This window comes from Schistocerca piceifrons, chromosome X, assembly GCF_021461385.2.
Source record: "Schistocerca piceifrons isolate TAMUIC-IGC-003096 chromosome X, iqSchPice1.1, whole genome shotgun sequence".
NCBI classification, from domain to species: domain Eukaryota; kingdom Metazoa; phylum Arthropoda; class Insecta; order Orthoptera; family Acrididae; genus Schistocerca; species Schistocerca piceifrons.
The window spans coordinates 469266510-469291190 of record NC_060149.1 but is presented as its reverse complement, the minus strand read 5'-3'; the positions used below and the strand labels follow the sequence as shown (position 1 = coordinate 469291190).

General features: G+C 36.8%; 1 non-coding gene across 1 annotated transcript; it reads left to right on the top strand.

Moving 5' to 3' along the window:
* Nucleotides 1-14113: 14113 nt before the first annotated feature.
* Nucleotides 14114-14186, top strand: Trnaa-cgc. The gene has a single exon. It is a non-coding gene; the product is annotated as a tRNA-Ala (tRNA).
* Nucleotides 14187-24681: the final 10495 nt, after the last annotated feature.

Here is a 24681-nt window from a genome sequence, read left to right as displayed (position 1 = left end):
CCCATGTTCTTCCACCTATGCTCAATGGAGCACGTTATCATGATTTCATACAGGATACTCTACCTGTGCTGCTAGAACATGTGCCTTTACAAGTATGACACAACATGTGGTTCTTGCTCGATGGAGCTCCTGCACATTTCAGTCGAAGTGTTCGTACGCTTCTCAACAACAGATTCGGTGACCGATGGATTGGTAGAGGCAGACCAATTCCATGGCCTCCACGCTCTCCTGACCTCAACCCTCTTGACTTTCATTTATGGGCGCATTTGATAGCTCTTGTCTTCGCAACCCCGGTACCAAATGTAGAGACTCTATGTGCTCGTATTGTGGAAGGCTGTTGTACAATGCGCCATTCTCCAGGGCTGCATATGCACATCAGGGATTTCATGCAACAGAGGGTGGATACATGTATCCTCGCTAACGGAGGACATTTTGAACATTTCCTGTAACCAAGTGTTTGAAGTCACACTGGTACGTTCTGTTGCTATGTGTTTCCATTCCATGAGTAATGTGATTTGAAGAGAAGTAATAAAATGAGCTCTAACACGGAGAGTAAGCATTTCTGGACATATGTCCACATTACACATTGTCTTTCTTTATGAGTGAGGAATGTTTCCTGAAAGTTAGGCCGTAACTTTTTGTAACACACTGTATAGTATGTGGCACAGGTTATTAAACAAAATTATATACATATTCCATACGCATTTTGTATGAACAATACACACAGTACAAAAAATTAAGATTTAAAAAAATCCATTATTTTGGTCTGTCTAAGCAAGCCTACACGCTCACGAGCAGCTAAGTTACGTTCACTTCTTCACGCAGCAGCACAAAAGTGGTCGTAACAGAGAACAGAAGGTTACTGTTTGCACAATGAGAAGCTCTTCTCGGGGGCGCGCAATCCTTCAAACTGCGCAGAGCAGCACGCCTCAACTCTAAGCTGGTGCAGCTGTTGCTGTGAACAGCTTTGATACTGCTGCTATTTCTACTGCGAGTGCCAACCTTACAGAAATGTGCTGATTGTTGAAACACAGCGACTGGCGGCTTGGCCAGTCAGCAGTGCCTTGTGAAGGACCCACTAGAAGCAATGTTCCACCAGGGGTGGCCCAGTTCGGTGACTACTGTGGGAAACTAGGTTTGGGAGTGAGGGGGATGATGGACGGTAGGGTGGGAGGGTAATTGGTGCGAGCGAGTACACAGTTGGTTAAGCAGTCGTTCAGTTGACCGACGATCAGATAATCGATGCTCTACTGCACATTCATTTATAATATTACTAGAAAATAAAAATCGAAAATGATATTAAACTTTTCATATATAAATGAAGCAGCTTGTAGTTGTATAAAATAATAATCATATTGATAATAACAAAAACATTTTAACAATTATTTATGAAAATATGATACAATGGTTTAAAGCTAAAGAAATTTGTGATATGTTGGAAAATTCGAATTCTCGAAATGCTTTTCGTGATCATGTTAAAAGTAAATATTAAAAAATTTAAAGAAATGTAGTGTAAACAGTAGCTACCGAAATATTCAGATAAAAATTTGATTAATAAACCTGGTTTATATTCTTTAGTTATGAAATCCATAACACCTTTTGCAGAAAATTAGAACGTTTCGTTTAAAAAGAAGTTTTAGCAACATTTCACGATTATGACGAATAAAAGATTAAAAAAAATAGTAAATGCCTGTCAAAATCAAGTAACATAATTATGAGAAAAAGTAAATTTATGAGTAACAAATAGAAAATTCAGGTGCAACAGTTCAGAAAAATAAACAAGAAAAAATGAGAAATAAATACATATTTACCGCATGTTGATATCCTAATAAATGATGAAAATGTAATACTTACTTTTGTTATTTTTGATAATAAGATAATAATTTTAATTATGAATATTAAGTTATTCAAACACAATTTACAAATGAGCATGACCAAGAAGGTATCAGAAACACTTCAAGACTGTCAAGAAATTTTTAGAGTTAATTATGTAACAAATTAAGTAAATTTATACATCCTAGTGAAAGAAAATTTAATAATTGATCATCATCGAAATAGTTTCAATATTGTAGATAATTATTCATGTGCATAATTATATGATGAAATAACTAAACTAACAAACCTTTTTTTTAAATATAAAAGTAAATATCCAAACACTTTTTCGATACTCTAATTTTAAATAACATTCATTAGAATTTTTATGTTCAACTAACAAGAAAAATTAACTAAATCAATCATAAATATCCATATAATCAAATATATCATCTTCAAATTCTTTTGACATAAATTCGTTTTGTTTAACATTTTTTATCCTCAAATTGAACTCTATACTCTTTAATGAAACAACAAACTTTATAAAAATTATAGTCAATATCAAACCTGTCTAAATTTTCAGTCATGAATCCCATTTACATATAAATTTATTTACCCAGCCATTAGGTTCATTCTCCAAACCTAAATATTTAATGTAGACTACATTACCTTTCTTTCTTAAAGCTTTCTCAACAAGGTAAACATCAGCAAAATTCGTTTTCGCTAATGTTTGTTCATAAAAATTCCTTTCATTTAGAAAATGTTTAAACCTTTCACATATATATGTGATTGAATCAGAATGAATAACATTTACATCTCTATTACTTCTGTTGACAAATTTGCTGTACAACTTTTTCAAAAATTCCTTTTAGTGTACTGATTCTTACTTTATGACCAATTTTATATGTCAGTTAGGTATCTAACATATTTGTTACATAAAGTAGTTTCAATAAAGTTTTTTCCATTCCTTTATTAATACCCTTTGGATCTATTTTCATAGCTAAATGTTTTGTGTTATATTCGCCAGTTAACTACGAAACTATGTCAAGCCAAATTGTAGTTTCCTTGAAGAACGAACTTTTTCCATATTTTTTTCTTCCACTGTTGTGTTGAATCATTCAACAACAATTGCTTTTAAAACACTGTAAGTTGAATTATGATTAATGATAAAGTTTTCATTATTTCCTGATATTCTACATTATCAAATTGTTTACAATTATCTGTTTGCAGCTCTGGTTTTTTTAGCTGTGAATAATTTTTCGAAGTACTAAATTATATTTTTTCAATAATTTTGGAAAAACGTCTATACCTGTTAGTAAATATTAATATCCTTTAAGTATATTCGAGATTCCTTTAAACCGTCCAGAATCAGCTTGCCATAAATCACCAATCCAAACGAAATTTCATTTTTCTTAAAAAATTATTTCTAATTCAATTATGTAATGCATTAATAGTTTATTTGCGAAGATTTGAATGAGGTGTTTCAGAGACAACCCCTTCACTTACCAAATTACTTACGAATTTTTCTCTTTCTAGCTTTACAAATTGAACGAAGAACTTCAATTCTTTACTTTCTATTTATCCTTGTTAATCTATGAGGATCATGTGTTTTAGTAAACCTCTTGCACTAAAGACAGTAAATGTGACTATTATTCTTCATTTACTAAGAAGAAAAATAATTTAAATTACTTTCAATACTGTGATTCTGAACACTTCTTCACTTCTAGATTCTTACAAATTTTTCTCACCTGCAGATTAAATTTCGAATCTAATGACTAAAGCTTGCTTTCTAGTAGCTCTATTGTATTTAATGTTTGATAAAGACTTATTTTCATTTTATTTATCTTCTTATTATCCTGTTCCATGACATAAAAGATTGAGAAGTTTTGATTTTTGATTGAAAATTTTTAGGTTCTAATTATTCAATATCTTTTACTTTTTCTAAAGAATTATTTAGTTTATTTCCAAATGTGTCTCTTTAATAAATTTAAAATATCATTAACCTAATAATTCATGCATAAGCATTTTAAAACTAATTAACAGAAATATCTGAATACAACTTCATTTAAGTTTTGTATTGCTTAGATATTGTATAAATATATTTTTTCTGTAATAGTTAACTAACTGGTTTCAAACATTTTCTGCCTATGAATAACCAATAATATATGTTTATTTTTATAATAACAAATCTAATGAGTTCCAACATCAGAAGTATCTAAATATACCAATCCACTTTCAAAATTTTTTGGTTCATTATGTAACAAAATTGCCACAAAGATGATTAATTTTTAATTGTTTAACTAATTCTTCTATGTCAGAATTATATAAAGAATTATCAAATTTTTAACTATTTTTGAATTTTTTTACTCCATTTCCTTTCTTTTCCAGTTGCTAATTTAATCTTTTTTTGTTGTTCGAAGTCTGTTTCACCTTTTTTTTAATAACTACATTTGCTACAGCTACCCTTCCACCTGCAACTGAAACACTTGTTGACAAATTAGGTAACGCAAGTAATAGTAACAGAAGAAATCCACCTTTGTGTTATGTTAGTACTGAACTGAATTGCTTTTATATTAGATATTCAGCAATCTTTTTGACAGCAATCATTGAAACAATTGCATTTCCACAAGGCTTTTTTCCTGTTATTTCTTTAATGAATTTCAGTAAGAAATAATTCAATAACATAAAATTTTATCTTATTGAGTTTAAGTTTAATTGATTTTGGTTTACTCTTGCAACTTGATAGCAAGGTACGAGGGCTACCCACAAAGTACATTACGTTTTGGAATTAAAAATAAATAAAGTATTGGAAATTTTTTATTATATACAGATGAAAGCCACACTTAAATACTACTCTTCTACGTAGTTGCCATTTAAATTAAGGCACTTATCATAGCGATGGACGAGCTTGGAAATTACTTCGTTGTAAAATTCGATCGCCGGTGCCTTCAGGTAGGACGAAGGAATTTCCAAGCTCGTCCATCGCTACGATAAATGCCTAAATTTAAGTGGCAACTATGTAGAAAAGTAGTATTTAAGCGTGGTTTCCAACTGTATATAATAAAGAAATTCCAATACTTTATTTATTTTTAATTCCAAAACATAATGCACTTTGGGGATAGCCCTCGTATAATCATTTATGAACATTAAAATTTTTAAACCTTAAACATTTTTATCAACTTTTAATCCCACTTCTAATTTTCGTTTTCTCTAACTGCTGTTTCAGCTATTTTCTCTCCTAATGAAGCAACACTTGTAGTCTAATTCTCGCCATGAAATGAAATTTTTTTAATCAGCTGCACCTCTTTTATTCTAATCCTTTATTATCTGTATAAGAAATGTCATGTTCTTTAGATACATCATCAAGTGAATTAATTCCATTATCTCCTCTAGTTAATCGTTCTTATTTGATTCCCACACCACAAAATATGTAGTCTGGAAGATGCATTTCGAATGGTAATTTGGTGATAATCGTATTAACTAAACCTTTTCAATATTTTCCAAATTTCCCAAATGTATGTGGTAAATTAATCAAAAATTATTTTTTTGTCCTGCTAGCTCTTAACCACGAATTACTGTTAATCTGTCAATTAAATCACCATAATCATTTATCCAAACATATTTCAATAGATTTAGTGAATATTGTTTTACTTGGTCTTCACCATCTTTTTCTAAAGAGTCTTTAAATTTCTTTCTGAATAACTAGGAATGTATTCTTCAACATTATTCTCATCAAATAATTATATTTAATTCCTGTGCTTGATTTTATTTTATTAGGATGACATTCCTCATATTCAGCATATGAATGAACTAAAATTCTTGCATAATTTTGTAAGCCAAGAGAATCAAATTATTTTCCAAAATTATCTGGAGTCATATGTTTTCTAATTAAAAGTGTCACTAATACATCTGTTTCTTCATATTCTTAGCCACCAATATTTTTGACCAGCATTCAATTCTAGTGATAATTTACCAGTATATTTATAAGGACCAAAAGATCATAATCCACTAATTGAATATTCATTATGATTCATAAAATTATAAAATTTTTTCGATTATATTTAGTTCTTTATATCTTTGTCATTAAATTTTCTTTCTTTTTTATAAATTAGTAACACCTCATTTATTTCTGATTCACATAATGTGTAGTCATACTTTGCTGGACTATCATCATACCATTCATGTAGTGGAATATTATTAAATCCTTGAAAATAATGTTGATTATAAGGAACCATTTGTTTCTCAATTGCTCTATTTTCTTCAATTGCTTTTAAAACTTATTCTCCTAATCCTTCAGTCTCTTGGTTAACTTTTTCTATCGTATCGATAAGTGTGTGATGATCTTTTTTAGATTTTCAATAGAAGTCTTTTTTCTTCAAATTTTTCACATATTATTCATAATTGTTGACATTTTGGTTCATGTAAACCCTTAGAAGAAACATACAAATGATTAATTTCCAATTTAGCCATCCTGGTGCTAAAATGTATTTAACAATAATTAATATTGTTTTTCTTTCCACAACCACTTTGTCCTGTAATTGTTTGTGGAGTAGTATTTGATAAAGTTTACCCTGTTTATTTTTCAACTTTTTTTGCATTTTTTTTGTTTCAATTTATCATTTTTTATGTAATTTTTACTAAAGTAAATAAGCTTTTTATTTCAACTGGATGATAATTTTTCTGTTGTAAAGAAATAGATTAACTATTCCATTAGAAGAAACTTATAAAAATCTTTCCTTAGTTAGTATTTATTCAACTTTTTTAACACCTAATATTGCAGTAAAGATGATTAAATTTTCTGTGTTGCAGGAACAATAGAAAATTCTTATTGGCTGATATACTTTGAAAATTTATAAAAGTTTATTCATTCAACACATGCAAATATTTATATCAAAGGAGATAAAATTTTAAATTGAACTGTTATCAAAAGAAATAAAACTGCACATTAATAAGATTGTGTTGGTAAAGATTTGGGTTTTAATAATCAAAATATTGAACGTAATAAAAGAAATATTGGTAAAGTTGTTCCTTAAATTAATCCATTAGAGTTAATTGAGATAAATTTTAAATTGGGTGTTGGAATGTCATTAAACATAATGATCACTTTTATCAAGAAACTAATGTTATAGCTTCATTTAAACCTAATTCTGAATTTGTGGACCTAATAATCTGTGAAACAAAACATCCTATACAACTTCCAATTTTTCTACAGTGCAAAAATTCACGAATATAAATGACTCCAGTGGTGCTTATGAATGAATTGAATGAGTAAATTTTTTCCTTAATTACTCATGAACCTATCAAAAGTTATCAACTACACCCATTTTCCATTAATGCAAACACAATAATTGAAATATTCCTTACAGGGGAACAGGAATAGACATTAATATTAATGATTGATTTATTCATCCCAACTGTTCACTACTTTATACAACCTTAGATGTTATTCATACAGATGGAACTCATTTTTCTGCATATGAATGTAAATAAAATATTAAATTTATTATGTTATAATAATTAAATTGGAAATAATTTTTCATCTAAAATAGAACATCCTTTCTTTCCATCTGCAACTCCTATTTGTTTCACTTTGTCCCTTTCTAATGAATTAAATATGGAAGAACATATTCATAGCAATACAAAACTGTAAACTAAACAAAAAAGGTTCCTTAATTATTAGAATCATTTTGTTGATTTTTAAAGATTATAAGAAATTGTGTTTGATGGTGATTTAAGTGTTATATTTACTTGCAGTTCGTGGAATGATTAAAAAGTGTCCAGTCTTCATTAGACTACGTATAATGATAATTGTACACATCCAAAAGAAGGTAAAATTGTTATAAAAATCATGGAAATTTGTGTTCCTGTTGTTAAATATGAACTAGAACTAGAATGACAGTAAAATCCATCTACCTATTTCTTTCTGCAAGCTTGACAGAACTTAATTTGCTGGTATCAGTGAAAAAGAAATTTTAAATTTGATATTACTAATTATTATAGTCCTACAGAAATTGATATGCCACACACTATTTTCGTTGTTTTCCGAATTAATCGAAAAATAATCAATTACTTGTTTCATCCTTATTTGATCATGTTAAATAACACACTGTCTACATTGAAGATGAAATAAATAAAGTTTTTACACAGGAATTATGGAATCTTGATCCACCAAATACCATCTTAAAAGCTCATAATCCTTTTGGAGGTTTTAAAACAATAATTCAATAAAATAATGATGTACAAGTCCATTTAATTTTATTCAAAATCATCCAGTCTATGTAACTGATACAATGCGAAGCTTAATGTTTTATGTAGTCTACTCACAAAACAAATATGAAATCATGTGCATTATTAACGAGAATATTCCAAATCACAGTATCGCATATATTATTATGTATGGTGAAAAACATTTAACTGATGATTCTCATTATGGAATGCTTATTGAAAATTTTTAATGAAGTTAATGTATGAAAAATTAAAAATTTTTCAAGTTCTGGTTTTGATTTGATTCTGAAATATTTTCAGAAATCCAGAGAAGATGAAAACTGAAAATTGAATAATTGAAATATTTTCCATTCTTTTTTTATTCTTTAAATTTTTTCTGTGTAATTAAAAATGTCCATTAGCAGTTACACTGAAAATTTAATACCTAGACTTACTAATTATAGTATTTGTTGTTTAGAAGTTTTCACTAATTTGTCAGAACTTAAAAAACATAAATCTTATGTCATTTCTAAAGCTCAACTATTACATACTAAATTTGGGGAAAATGTATTATTTTTAGATAAAAAATATAAAATTCCACTACCAGATCGATATACTAAAAATCTTTAAAAATGATGGGAATGAATGAAATAAAATTATTAATTTACAAATTGTTTGTTGAGTATGAAAGCGAATAAAGATCATCTAAGTCATGTTACTGAATTTGAATAAATTTAAAAAAGTTGTATATTTCTTTTATTTTAACTAAGGTTTTGTAACGGAACTGAAATGAGGGTAGGCTGCCAGTAATTTGAAGCCCGCAGATCGGAAACGGGCGCACTGGTGTGAGACTGCCACGGAATGCACCCTGATGCCATCTATTGGCGAAACCGGGAATTAGCGCTACCTGTCAGACAATGCACTAAGCTCTCGGAGTCAAATGTATTCTTTTTCTTGGTAATTATAAGTTATTACTGTATAATTTAAAATTGTAAAGCGCTAGTAGTAAATTATTATGACTGCTATGAACTCCAGGGTAATAAATATAAATTTCCTTAAATACTAAATGATTTCAGTGAAAAGGTGGTAGGGGAATGCCCCCACTCCTGCTGATACGAGCGTAGCTAGGGGTAGCTGGAGACACAGGGACTGAACAATGGAATGGCCTGGGGAGTGTTGGCGTGATCGGACGTGTGTAACTGTGCTCACGCAAAAGTGATTGTGCAACAGCGAAGAGACGAATATCGTCGCCGCTTGTGGAGTAAAACGCGACGGATAATTATCGAGGCCGCCTCCATGCCACTGGGGCTGATTGTAAGAGTTCCTGCGCCCAGATTTTACGGTGGACGTGCAGTAGCTTATACGAGTGCTATGGCTCGAAGTTCCAGCCGCCAATAAGGGCATGTTGCGTGAAGAGCTGAGTTAGCCACATGCATCTCACCACCAGCATCGACACGTCTACCCAAGAGCAAGACTGCTTGCAATTGTTAATTCGAACTTAGTATAAATGTAAAAGGAGAATACCAGTTTTCTTTTATGCAAGTACAGAGGACAGAATATAGTAATGAGTATAATTACGGCGCATGTTGTTCATTGTAAAGTGTAGTAACCTCAAACATAGTATAGTGAAATCAGACTGAGGCCACCATCGCCTCTTTCTTTTACAATTATTTTTGTTATAGAATACTTTAGTGTATAAGAATGTTGAAAAGAGCATTAGTCACACCAGAATGAGTCGCCTATTTATAGTTACTTAAATTTTTCTGAGTAACCTTTCAAGTAAAGTCACTTAAGTAATTCTATATCAATTGTCCAAACAGTAATATCCAAATTCATTACAGAAAGTTGAAAGATAGAATTTTGTTAACCCAAGTTGCATAAGTAGTCTTGGTAGTAATTACCAAGCCAACTCACAGAAATTGAGAGAGTATTTGCTTTGTAGAATCACCTCGAATGATCAAAAATAGTAATAATCAGAATTTTGTTTAAATTCAACTCAAGCCATTTCACTTTGAAACGAGCCAAAAATTGATTTATTCTTTTGCTCCTTCAGAGCTAGCGACTGTAGTTATAAGTATTTTCAGGAGGTTCGACGGTACGTCTGTTGCTCTCGTCTTGCTGACAGGATTATCCACTGCTGCTAGGAGTGGTGATTGGATACATAAGCTCTCTACCAAGTTAAGTGGGTCAGGTAGGTAGTGTTACCATGAGAACTGTAGGGCACTGTAGACCGTGGATTGAACCCGTTCAATCATCACAGCTCTTTGGGAAATAGTCCGGTTAGGAGTGTGCTAATAATTAGGTAAATACTGGTCAGTAACCGTCAAAATGTACACGCAAGTGAATTTAGCAAGGTCCACGTAGCACATAGTTAATGTGGTGCAATGGCGAGGGTAGGAGTGGAGTAAAAGTGAACTGAGCTTGTGGCAGCTGTGCTGTATACAAATATTAACAACGTGAATTCACTACTACCTCTTACCATTAGGACTGAGCTATTTACGGTTAAAATACGTAGCAGTAAGCGCAAAGGCGTGACAGCTACAAGTCCGTATTGGTTTTTGTAGTGTTGCTATCACTGACAGTGGCAACACGCGGGTCCGACGCATACTAATGGACCACGGCCGATTTGAAGGCTACCACCTAGCCAGTGTGGTGTCTGGCGGTGAAACCACAGTTTTATACATACGGAATTAGGAAGCGGGTCATTCCATCAGTGGAGGGGGTTAAAACAACCGAGTCAGTTGAGAACATACCCCATTTACTGATGGAAAGATTCGGCGGTTCGGTCGCAGTTTCCTTAAGTATCATTTTCTGAGTTCTTGTTAAGAGCTCAACTTTGATTTCCATTTTTGTTTCCATTGAATGTATTTACAATTTAATTTTTTATATAGGAAAATGACTTCTTTTTGGTTTGGGGGACTGTGAAATTCCATTCTTGGTCGAAATGCTGGAAATTTAGATTTTTCAGTATAGGCAAACGAAATTTTTGGGACCCATTTCTCAGATGCATTAGATTTGAAAATTTTAACTCTAAAATTAGATTCTTGTTCGGCATACTGGAAATTTGACCTGAAATATTCTTTGAGCTAGAACTCTCATAGGCACACTAGTTCCATGTGTTGCTGAAAATCAAACAGTCGCTCATTCACTGCTAACATCAGTAGAATGCCCTGGGACAATGCATGAGGGGCGTTGGACTACACCTCCAAGTCCAGGGGAAACACTGAGGATACTGCACATGACTTGTACTTGTCGTACTGTCGTACTGATTAAACTACACTGCTCAGAAGAATGAGGGGAACACATATATCATATCTAACAAGTTATATCTATTTTGATACATGAGGACCTACGCGCTTGCTGGATAGCTAGAGATATTCGGTTTCAATGTAAGCATCAACTGAAGTCATTCGTCATCTGTCTGCTGTTCTGTTCGTTACAGTATCAGGGGCCCTCTCAGCAGGAAGTGAGTATCGGTGTCCCATTGCTCTCTAATTAGGTAACAGACAGCAGTTGTCGTTTGTGGACATTGTATTCACCAAAGCACATGCAACGTGACATCTTAATACAGTGAAAGTTTTCAATGGCAGTCTATTTGACCCAATAAGGATGGATATTCCGTTGTATTACTACAGATGGCAATATCCCACCATCTGTCATCCATGGATTGTGGACAAGCTACAGGGAGACAGGTCGCACAGAAGGGGAGATGGACGAGGTCACTAACTCATGAAAACCCCGCATGATGAACAATACCTGGCCATTTCTGAGTTACGGCTTCATACGGATACCACCAGAGCACTGTCTTAGAAAGACCACTGGAATCGCTCGGTCTGACAAGACAATAAGGAACAGGTTACGAGGTAGGTTCTAATGACCTACACCTCCTGTTCGAGTAGCCTGCTTGACACGAGAACATCTTCCAGCTCGCTTTCAGTTCTTCAGTTTCACCGCTCCCATGTCAACTGAAAAATTCGTACTGGTGAAACGTGTTATTCTCAGGCGAATCCAGATTTCCTCTGACGTAAGATGAAGGCCGCATTCCTGTATAGAGACGCTGCGGTAAGTTGTAACTACCAAACGTTGTCCAGGAAATCGATAGATCCCAGCAAAGCTCTTTGATGATGTGGAGAGGCATCAATGCTCATAGTCGAACTGTGATTGTCTTTGTCCGTGGTCTCATTATCGCCAGACAGAACTTTGACCAGGTCCTGTTGGACCATGCAGTGGCTGCTGCATACGGTGGTGGCCCTGAATCCCTTCTCCTGCACGATAATACCAGGGCCTATGTGGCAGAGGTCACCAGGGGTGGCTTGCGAAGCCTGAACATCCAACTAATGGAACGGCCAGCGGTGAGTCCCGACTCATGCCCCATAGTGCATGCTTTACAGCCGTGTACATGGTCGTCCTATTTCACTACAGACTCTCCCAAAGCTCTCAAGAGGTCTCACTGAAGAATGGGACAGGTTAACACAGGGTAACCTCCGTAGGTTAAACGGAGAATGCCACATGTGTGTCAGGAGGTAGTAAACGATCACATGTTATTAAAAGTTTCAAAGCCTGGCCAATTCTAGTTATCTGAGCGAATGAGGATGTAATCGAGCTGTACTGAATTTTTGAAGATAAAAGTACAGTTCGATAAAATATTCAGTCCATAATTATTGCTCAATGGTGTATGGCAAACGCTCAATGTCATATTGCCCATAATCTTTTGAGCTGTGTATATTCCACCACATGAGTCTGATGACCAAAATAATTCGTAGGAAACTGAGAAGGATCGGCAAAATGTCACAATTCTGCAAAATTTCTTATTATCCCTCTCTGCCAGACAACAACAATGTAGCCGTATTAACTGGATCAACGAAACGCCTTACGTAGCAAAGCAGCTAGAACCGATACAGGTAGTTTTTCCGTTTTTCAACTACCACCATATCACAGAGGTTATCTCAGATTTTCCGGAACTGTGGTTTTAATTATCAGAGTAGTTGCATGCATTGTAATGGGTCAAACTAATCGTCAACTTCCTATTAAACTGAACTGTTAGAGGCTGTAGAAAGTACCATTCAACTGTTGAAGACGGCAAACGGCGTCGGGAACGACGGGAGCGGGGAGCTAACTTCTCGACAAAAGCCTGGGCTGCTATCAGCAGAGAGTAAGTATAGAGCAATTCCACATTCTGTTTGAGCAGTTCCTGCAGCTGCTTCCGCTACAGTTTTTTATGTAGCTTCTGGAGGAGTACTACTCCTTTCAGCATTGCCAAACTGGAGATCAATATTTGTCGCAATTAAACACTATGAAAAATCAGACGAGCGTCGTACGCATAATAATATCTGATGACGGTACTTAAGTATTCGTACAAGGCATGCAGGCAGCACAGACGTCATACATACGAGCTGACGGTGGATCTATAACGAGCAGAGAGGTGAACTCTGGAGGACGGAACGAAACTAGATGCGTGAGCTAATTTAAGGCTAACAGTGATTCCGAAAGCCACATAGAGTACAGAGGAAAACACAACACACGACCAGCACCAGCGACTGACAACCAAGCATACCGAAATACAACACTGCGCGAAATGACGGCCTGGCCTGTGAGCGTTAAAATCAGCGTTAGAACTGCCAGGTCAGTTTATTGCCGCCAGCGGCTAAATACCTGGATCAGTGGCTGTGCCCATGCTGCTCTTCGCAAGTGCTCTTCATGGTTACACCATTCCGCTGCGATAACCACGACAGCTCCTCTGCATCTATCTCGGCGTAGGCTGCTGGGGATACCAAACAATTTGTAAATGACTGTTTGTACAAAAAAAAAGGATACATAGAATTTTAACTGATTTTTGTGTGAAAATTATAATATGTAACACTATAACTTAAGTTATGTCATGTGGAGTTTCCTTTCTACAGCCTCTAAAAGCTCAGTTTCACAGTTAGTGGATAATTAACATGACTCATTATAATGCATATAACTTCTTTGATAAAAAAAGACATTGTTCCCGAACTCTTAAGCTAACCTCGGTGAAAAGGTAGTACACGCACTTTTAGGTAAGGAGAAAATAGTATCCACTCTGTCTTATGGCACTGAATATAATGTAAGACAACCGAGCGAGGTGGTGCAGTGGTTAGCACACTGGACTCGCATTCGGGAGGACGACGGTTCAATCCCGTCTCCGGCCATCCTGATTTAGGTTTTCCGTGATTTCCCTAAATCGTTTCAGGCGAATGCCGAGATGGTTCCTTTGAAAGGGCACGGCCGATTTCCTTCCCAACCCTTCCCTAACCCGAGCTTGCGCTCCGTCTCTAATGACCTCGTTGTCGACGGGACGTTAAACACTAACCACCACCACCTATAATGTAAGACAAACATATCAATAAGAATAAAGCAACGAAATTTGCTTATGATGTAGTACTTTATTTGGCAGGCACATTTTTAGTGAATTATGAAACAAACATTTATGAATGTGTGTGTGAGTGAATGAGATGGAGAGAGAGAGAGAGAGAGAGAGAGAGAGGAACAGAGACCGAGAGAGAAAGAGTAAATGTGTGCATGCTTACGTACTTTGATAAATAAACTAGACATTTTAGACTGGGAATACTGCATATTAGACCATTATAGTCAATACCATTACATATTTCAGATCATTAGCATACTTTCCAACCTGACGCCAACACACGGAATTCATGTAGTTTGGGTACCTATAAACATAGCCACTATGGTAGTTGTAAGGCTTCATACTGATTGGATGTTCCATCTCATTGCCTGGTAAATATTGAGCTGCACAGACGTGTTGCGCAATATTTCAGATCATTAGCATACTTTCCAACCTGACGCCAACACACGGAATTCATGTAGTTTGGGTACCTATAAACATAGCCACTATGGTAGTTGTAAGGCTTCATACTGATTGGATGTTCCATCTCATTGCCTGGTAAATATTGAGCTGCACAGACGTGTTGCGCAATGTCTCTGGTATGTCCATCGATCACGCCACATCACCCTTTCAGTTTTCATTTCTGAGAGCAAAATGGGCACTTAAGGATGCGTAGAACAATAGAGTCTCCCACCAAGTTTAAAGAGCATGCTATCATTGGATTTCATCAATCTGAGGAGTTCCGCCTGTTTCATGCAGCCCACATAGCGTAACTGTCATCCATGATAGTAAAGTGCGGCAATCTTGCAGGAACTTTGAAGTAGGACGAACAGACATTTATGGTGAAGGAGGTCAGGGAAGGAAGTGATTGTCAACGAATGATCTTGCTCAGCGAGTGGATCAGGTGACTCGAGAAAGTCGTCTGCGAAGGGAAATTCAGAACAAGTGAAGGGGTACGTTGGCATGAGGCACTGTCTTTCTTCAGGATAATGTTCTGCTACACAGTGCATTTGCAACAAAAATGCTCCTTCAGCGTGTTCGGTAGGGTGTTTCTGATCACCCAGCGTACAGACTTTGCTCATATGAAACATAGGTTATGAGGAAGCGTTTTGGCGCAGACAGTGGGCTGCAGACCAGCGCAGAGGATTGGTGGAAACCACAGGCGGCTGTCTTCTATGACAATAATACTGGAAACTTAGTATCGCGCTACGACAAATATCGAATTCGGCGCAGTGGCTATGTAGAGAAGTAGGTGGAAGGTGTAGCTAAATGTTGAAAATAAAAATTTTTATTTTCATTGTGGTTTCCGTATCACGACCGATGGGATCTTGATAAAGTAAATATCCCTCCTAAGAGACTTGAGCTGCTTAAACTGAGCGTCTCCTTGGCCTCTATTTAATGGTTCTCTCAGAACTTAAATCGTTGCAAATATTCAGTTGATGAGAAATTTTAACACTGCAACGCGTCAGCAATCGTGAATAATTTAATGATTATAAAGAATCCGCCTCGATTGCAAATAGAAACCGGATGTTGACATAGGTTTCGGTGCGAATAATCACGCCTTCTTCGGAACACACTAAAACTATAAACTGCCTAAAGAGGCATGGTGCAACATTAATACAGAACGCCCAAAAGGGCAAAAGACTCGCATAAAATGTAATATAAACGGTACGTTATACCATGTCAATAGTTGTACTTAGCTCAAACGCTAGAAGCATGCTTCCTCACTCCAGGCAACGTTCGGTGAGCCGCGGGCTCTCAGGTAAACTGAGGTGGCGTCGGCAGCTAGGCTGTGGTAATGTCAGAAAGGAACGCGCATGCGCAAATTGAGAAATCTTCTTCTTCCATGTGATTGTCAAAAATTGTGTTACGAAGTCAGTGCGTGTGTATGTATAATGTCCTAGCTCGAGGACGCTTTTATAGAACTATACAACGTGGGTAGGCTCAAACTATGTATGTGGGATAGCAAATTCCACTGATGGTCAAAACGCATGCACGAAGGACAGACAAAATACCATCAGCTAGAAGCTGGTAAAAATATGGCGGATGAATAACCCACTCTTCAGTTACTTGGGGTCGGTGATATTATTTGATGACTGCGCTTGGATAAGCGTGTAAAGTTACTGTATTAAATTGTAAGCGGTATTGACCAGAAAAGGGTCCATGGAATTTGTTATCCCACAGATATAGTTTCAGCGTACCCACGTTGTATAGTTCTATAAAAGCGTCCTCGAGCTAGGACTTATACGCATACACGCATTAACGTCCTGCGCCTATGACCCGGTCATCGGATCACTTTTGTAACACATTTTTTTTTAACAATCACATGGAAGAAGACGATTTCTCAATTTGCGCATGCGCGTTCCTTTCTGACATTCTCACAGCCTAGCTGCCGGCGCCACCTCAATTTACCTGAGAGCCCGCGGCCCACCGAACGTTGGCTGGGATGAGGAAGCACGCTTCTGGCGTTTGAGCTAAGTACAACTACTGACATAGTACACACGTACCTTTTATTTTACATTTTATACAACTCTTTCGCCCTTTTGGGCATTCTATATTAATGTTGGACCATGCTTCTTTACGCAGTTTGTTGTTTTAGTGTGTTCCGAAGAAGGCGTGGTTATCTGCGCCGAAAACTAGTTCAGCATCCAGTTTCTAATTGCAGTCGAGGAGGATTCTTTATAATCTTTATTCAGTTGATGTTTGTCATTGATAAAGGGGAAGATAGATACTTGCATGATTAACTAATAACTGCACCATAAATCTGTACTTTGATACTGTAGGGAAGCAGCCTACTCACGCCGTATAAAATTCACATCAGTCTTTCCATTGTGTGCCAGCCCAGTCCGCTGTAACTAGCTCTGACGTCATAAATGTTGCGCAATACTTTAAAAATCGAGTAAAGAAACTGAAACGTTTCTAGCATGTCATGAGTAATACTAAATCAATATGTGTTGAATATCAGTTCAATAACTTTAACCATTTTCGAAATTACGACGTTTTTCTGTAAAAATCATTGGCGCAATAGAAAAGAGCTAGAAACTTAAAAATTTGTATTTAGATTCCTTTTTCATAATAATTTAGTAGAAACTGTATTCTGGGTTTCTAATATTAAAATTTTACTTGAAATTCATGATTTTCTGGTTTTTGTCTTAAAAATTAAGGAAGCAAGATAGATTAAGTAGGCTAATAAATAAGGCTAGGATGTTTAAATTTAAGTAGAAGGGAGATCCGCTATGAGCATAAAGATGTGAGAACTTTCAATTGAATAACTATAAAACTATAGCGATAGCGTATCTTCAAAGGGCAAGTTCAGAGCTCGTCTACTGCGTGTAGTGTAATTAAATTAATTCTCTGGCCCAAAATATTTGACTTAGCCACGTCAGACTTTTATTATGATTATTTACCTGTGTGCCAATTGCACATTTAAATTGAGAGCTTCATCGGCCATCAGCAAAGGAAGCAATGATTTATTCTATAACTTGAAGTGGTGCATTACTAGCCCAGCAGCTAGTCAGGAGAGCGGATTTGATCAGGCATTCCCTAAGCCGTCGGCACCGCCGCTTTATATGTAAGAACACTGCGCGAGGAAGAAAGGCCCCAGTTCTCTCCAGACGCTGATTAGCGCACCACCTGTGCCGGGAGTCACGTCACGTCGGTATCATTGCTATAAACAGCCTTGGATGCCATTATAAGTTACTCCGAATACGTGTAACCATGAAATCGTTTTCGAGTGAAATGTTAATTCTGGGATGACTTTAATGATCTATCTTCAGTTTGCGTATGTCGTATTTTCACGTGCCGCCGCGGGACAGACATTCTACCATTATTTAGCGTGGTGTTTCGTGAACATTATCATCAAATTATGGCGAGCATTCACTTAAACATTTAATTTGAACAGTTATAGTTGCATCAGCACATTAGACTCTGAACTGCTCTGGTAGTTGGATTGTGTGGATTCTTTTTGGTCTGTGACTTTCAGAATATACTGAACATTTTAGAGAGAATGGCTTTTGATTATGAATCCCAGACAATCCCCTCATTCCTCAGAGCTATAAGCTGTAGCTATAAGTGTATTTCTCAGATGAAGTGGGCACTAGGAATTCTAATTACAGGCTTCACGTTTTGCTAATCACTTTCTGGTTGCCAATATTGTAGTTAGAGGTCTAGTGTTGAGAACGGCAAACAACAGCAATAAATAAATAATAGGAACATTTATAACAAACTATTCCACCCGCCGCCCCACATACGTTGCTAATCGGCTAGGAAATGCATCTTTACTACATTACAAACATTATAATATAAAATTGTTCCACCCGCCGCCCCACATATGTTGCTAATCGGCCGGGAAACAAACTGAGTAAAAGTGAAAGTGATTTTTAAATATTCGGATTCGGGAGTGAAATGCGACACGCAACTGAGTAATAGAACAGTGATAGTGTTATGTGTGCATGTGGACGACGCAATTGGATTAACAACGCATCTGGATTAACGGAGCTGGTACCGAGTCCAGTGGCGCTGCCAGCATCGCGAGAAGCCAGTTTCGCCTCACCGCAGCAACCGGAGCTGTGCCTGCAGTTGCGGGACACGCAAACACACAGCAGCCGTCGAAGTGCCGTCTGCAGTTCAACGCGCCGCGTCGCATCAGTAATCCTGGTATGCCGTGCCAGCAATGCCATACGTCGTGCAGAAGGAACTAAGTTAAGTGAAAAGGTATTAAAATTTTTACTAACCTGCATTAAAAGACTGTCAGCGATGGAACCGCCAGAAGAAACTGAGGTTAAACTAAAATCAGAACCTATGTCTGTTGAGGGAACTGTAAATCCAGATAACGGTTCAAGTGTAAATATGCATGAAAATAGTAACGTTAAAGTGAAATATGAGGTATTGTCTCCTGACAGTAGTGTGAAAAGGGGCAATGATTCAATAATAGAGACCCCTGTAGTAAAGCAGAAATCAGAAATTGTTAATTTATTGGATGATAGTTTCTCTGATGAATTAAATATTAAATAGTCATCAGAGATGGTAGAGTTTAAGAAGGGGAAGTTAGATATGACTGATCAATCAGAAGTTTCATTTAGTTTCGATGATTCTGGTGTTGGAGCTAGTTTTTCATCACCTGAGTGTGATAAAAAGCCAGCTGGTGAGCAACCCAAAGATACTGGGGCTATTGATTTAAATGCAATATTGCAAGCAATAGCTGCCAGTAATGCCGAATTAAAGTCTGAAATAAATGAGGTCAAAAATAGTAATGCAAAAATTTCAGCCAGTAACGTTAAAATGACAGCTGAATTAAAGTATGAGATTGTGGCCAGCCAAACTAATTTTAATAAACGATAGGAGGTAATGGACAATACCTTCAAGGCTGGTTACAATAAGTTGAAAGAGTATCTGGACAGTTTGAATTATAAAATTGATTACAATCATGAGGATATTAAGAAAAAGGGTGCTCAACAATTTTCTGAAATGTATAAAGCAATAAAATCCGAAGTTGCTGAGGTTCGCAAAGACTTCCAAATGGAAGATGCGAAGCTGGAGCACAAGTTAACAGAAAAGATCGAGGCGGAATCTGAACTGTGCGCAGATAGGTTTAAAGATGTTAATATAAAAGTAAACATATGTCAAGCAGAAGTGATACTACTCATATTGTGCAAAGAGTAGATAATGTTGAAATGAGATTAGAAAATATTGGTACTAACATTGCTAACATTGAGAGTAAAATAGCTTCATTAACTTCTGGTAATGGTAGTATGCAACAAATTGTAGCTGCAAACGCAGCTTTTATCGGGTGTCGGCGGTTCTTGCGGTTCGATCCAGATAGAAATATCCACCCGCTAGATTTCTGGAACGATTTTGAAGATGTGATTCCACCAACTTGGTAATGAGTATTGGTCAAGTAATAAACAAAATGAAGTCTTGAGAGAATTTTGGAGTGGAAAACGCTTCAATGCAGGCAAGGAATCTATTAAAGAGTTTGCTTGGTCATGGACCTCACGTTCGTCACATTTGACCGAAAAGCTAAAACCTGAAATGATAATACTAGGTCTTGAAGCCAAACTGCCATGGTATTGGCCAACTGGAATTATATCTGCCCCTAGAGACAACCTGGATCGTTTCACTGAATATTTGGAACGTGTAGGGCGTGTGGCTGCCAATGAGGAGCAAGCACGTAATAACAGAAATGCTAGTAACACTAGTAGTAATTTTAAGAACGAGCAGAATGGCAATGTAAACATCAGAACAGTAGGTGTTCGCCATCCTAAGAGAGGTAGGAATTGGAGAAATAATTATCAGAACCAACAATGGCATCCTAATGATAGTAATTTTGTTCCGAACAAAATTATGCAGGTAAACAACAGTGCGGAAAGCAATGCTGTACCAGTTAACTACAATGGAAATAAAGGAAACAGTAGTAGGCCGAGGCAGGAAAACTAGTTCCCGTCTATGAGGACACTGGCGCTCACCAGGCGGTTACTTTTCCTAAGCCAGTAATTACAGTAATTGGTAAGACAGATCAGAATACTCAGACTGAGGATTCGGATGATGGGTCGGTAGCATCTAAGGATACAGCAGAAATATTAGATCACTCACAGTATTTGATAGATACCGTGTTAGAGACGCTTTCTAAGTGGGAAGAGAAAGAGAAGGTGCAACAGTGTAACGGTAGGGAAGAGCTACAAAATACTGAATTGTCAGGTGAAGAAGCAGAAGAACTTCATGCTTATATTTACGATGAGAATGATGTGCTCTTATCTAAAATGCCTGTGCAGGATGTTGATATTGTACTAATAGATTAAGGACAGGAGGTAAGTGAGAGTGTAGAGGATAGCCTGTTGGGGTTAGATGAACCCAGTAGCTGTGACCAGTTGTCACTTGAGAAGGAACCCGACGATAATAATGAAAGTGGTTTAGCTGGAACTAGTGTTATGGCCGGTCTGGAGGCGCAGAATCGCTCAGACTACAGTAATTTGGGTCATGTTCAGCAAACTAAACGTAATGGAGTCGTGCGGTGTTTCGATTTGAAATTAGTAGACCGACTGGAAAAGGCAGCTGAAAATGTAATTCAGGGAACCCCTACATACTTTGACCTAAATGTAATGAAGACAGATGTGGATCACTTTAGTTGGACACAGATCCAAAAGGAACTATTGGATGAGTTTGAGGAACCACCTGTACAAACTAGAATAAGCCACCCTATAATAATAGTGAATATGTTGGGTATCAATGTACGTTGTCTCTTACACAGTGGACGTGAGGTGAGTGCGATATCTCAGTCCTTCTTTGATGCATTACCTGGTAAAGACAAGCTTACAGTAATGAGGGTATCAGGACTAAGAATAATTGGTGCTACTGGCAAGGTGTCAAAAACGGTAAAACAAGAAGCTTTGCTGCCCTGTAATATTAATGGTAATTTAATTGATCATTCCTGCTTAATTGTAAATAATCTCACTATTGAGGTTTTAATTGGAGTAGATTTCTTGTCGAAATATCAGAGTGTTGTTGACTTTGAAAGAAGACAGTTAAAAATGGTCTTGCCGATAACCGGAGTAATTACGGTACCTTTTATTGATAAAAGTGTAGTAACTAATGATGATACTTGGGAGCTGCCTACGAGTTCTGAAAATTAGGAAATATTGGGACGAAGGTATTAATCTTAGTAAAAGTAAGCTAAACACAGAAGAAGAAGCAATTATTTTGGACAAGATAGTAGCTAAATTGCAGGAAATCGATAAAATTTCAGCCAATCAGAAGGAAGAACTGAGACAGGTTTTAAAAAGGCATCATAAGGTATTTTGAAATCTACATGGCGTGGTCAAAGGTTATGAATCCCAATTAAAGGTGAAACCTGGCCAAGTGTTTTTCAGGAAGCCATACCAAATACATGTAGCTAGGAAGGAGGTGGTTCGAAAGGAGATACAGAGAATGCTAGAGTGGGGTATGATTGAAAAAGCGGTCAGTGAGTACAATAATCCTCTTGTTGTTGTGCCAAAAAGAGACGGGAGTGTCAGATTGGTCTTGGACGCCCGTTGGTTGAATGAAATAGTGGTTAGGGAAAGTGATAGACCGCAGAACATGGACGAGTTATTGCAAAAGTTCCGGGAAGTAAAATTCTTAACCTCTATGGATATCACGTGTGGATATTGGAATTTGCCACTGGCAGAAAGTTCAAGGATGTACACAGCTTTCTTGTACGAAATAGTTTGTTACCAATACCGTGCGGTACCTTTCGGACTTAATATCTCTGGTTGTGCCTTCGTACGTGTGATGTGCCATGTTTTAGGAGCAGCCTTAAGTAATAAAATAACAGTCTACGTAGATGATCTGTTAATAGCAATTCCTACCTGGGAAGAACACATAGTTTTATTAGAGGAAGTGTTAGAGGCTGTTGAGAGAGGTGGCACGAAACTAAAGATTGAAAAGACAGAGTGCGTTAAAGAGGAAATAGGTTTCTTGGGATATATGATAAGTGGAAAAGGTATTTTGCCTGACACAGGCAAGCTAGCAGTCATTGAAAAATTTGAGGCTCCCAGAAACAAAAAGCAGTTGAGATCGATGTTCGGTCTTTTCGGCTTCTATAGGCGTTTTGTTAGTGATCACGCTTTTAATGCGCCCTGTTTTCACCTCCTGCTGAAAAAGAATACCCCTTGGGTTTGGACAGCAGAATGTCAACAGGCGTTCGAGGTGCTAAAACAATCTTTAATTAGTAGTCCTATTTTACATCATCCTGATTTTGAAAATCATTCTGTATGTCCGTTCATGCTAGTGGCTATGGTATAGCTGTGGAGATATTCCAAGTAGAAATAGAAAACAAACAAGAAGTGCACAAGACTATAGCTTTTGCTAGTCGATCTTTACAGGCAGCAGAGAGAATTTATGGCATCTCAGTACTGGAAGCATTGGCAATTGTATTTGGGGTACAGAAGTTTGAGCAGTATCTATTAGGTCACAAGATAATTGTTTACAGTGACCATAAGGCGTTGACCTTTTTAAAGACCTGTAAGTTGAGGAATGCTCGTTTGGTAAGATGGTCATTGTATCTCCAGCACTTTGACCTTGAGGTTAGTTATATTCAAGGGAAAGATAGTTTGGTAGCTGATGGGTTATCTAGAAGTGCGGAGCTCTGTGAAACGCGGGAATTACAGCAACAGACCTAAGTGAAGTACGAATGTTTGCGTTGCACGAAGTAAAGGAAGAAAGTGCATTAAAGAGGGTGATCACGAACTTGAGACGTGAGCAAAATGCAGATGACCAGCTGAAATTTTAAAGAGCTATTTGGGAGATGCGAACTATCATAAGGTATCGCAATACTACTGTCTGCATAAAGGTATTCTGTTTAGGAGGAAAAAGGTAGGCGTTTCCGAGTGGAAGCTGTGCTTTCCCTCACAACATGTAGACTTACTAATTGACTATGTACACCTGAGGTATGGGCACCATGGTGCAAAGAAGTGCATCGCAAAATTAAAAGAGAAAGTTGTGTTTCACAACATGTACCGCCGTGTTGCCAGGCGTCTAGCATCTTGTGCAGTGTGCCAGAATACAAGCGGATATGCATTCAGTAGACCCAACTGAAACGCTAGAATTACTGTCTTGTGATTTGTTTGGCCCTCTTCCTGCTTCGAGAGGTGGGTGCACCTATGTTTTTGTTGTTGTGGATAGATTTAGTAAATATGTTAAGCTATACCCAATTAAAAGAGCAAATGCAAAAACGTTGGTAGAAAAGTTGGAAAAAGATTTCTTCGTGAACGTTGGCGTTCCGAAGAATTTGCTGTCAGACAATGGGCCTCAATTTACTTCTGATAGATTTAAAGAATGTCTGGATAAGGCCGGTGTGAAATATCTGAAAATATCTGCGTATTTTCCCCAAGGAAATATGAGGGAACGTATTATGAGAGAATTTAATAGGCTTTGCAGGACTTATTGTGGTCGGAAACACTCAAGTTGGGCAGAGCACATGAAGTATTTTGAGAATGTAATTAACAACTTAAGGCATGATGCAACTGGTTTTGGGCCTTGCGAATTGATGTTTGGCCAAGAACCGCAGAATGTGATTACAGATATGGTAGAATTCCCTATTCTAAAGCAAATATCCACAGACGAGAAGAAGTTAAGTCCTAGGGCAAATATAAGAAAAAGAGCATTGGAAAGGAAGAAGCGTCATGATGCAAAAATTGTGCCCACCAGTTTTGAAATAGGTCAGTTAGTCCTTGTCAAAACCAAGGAAAATTCAAAGAAAATAAATGCAGAAACAAAGAAATTCGTGTTCGTATACCAAGGACCTTTCAGGAACATAGGAAAGCCAC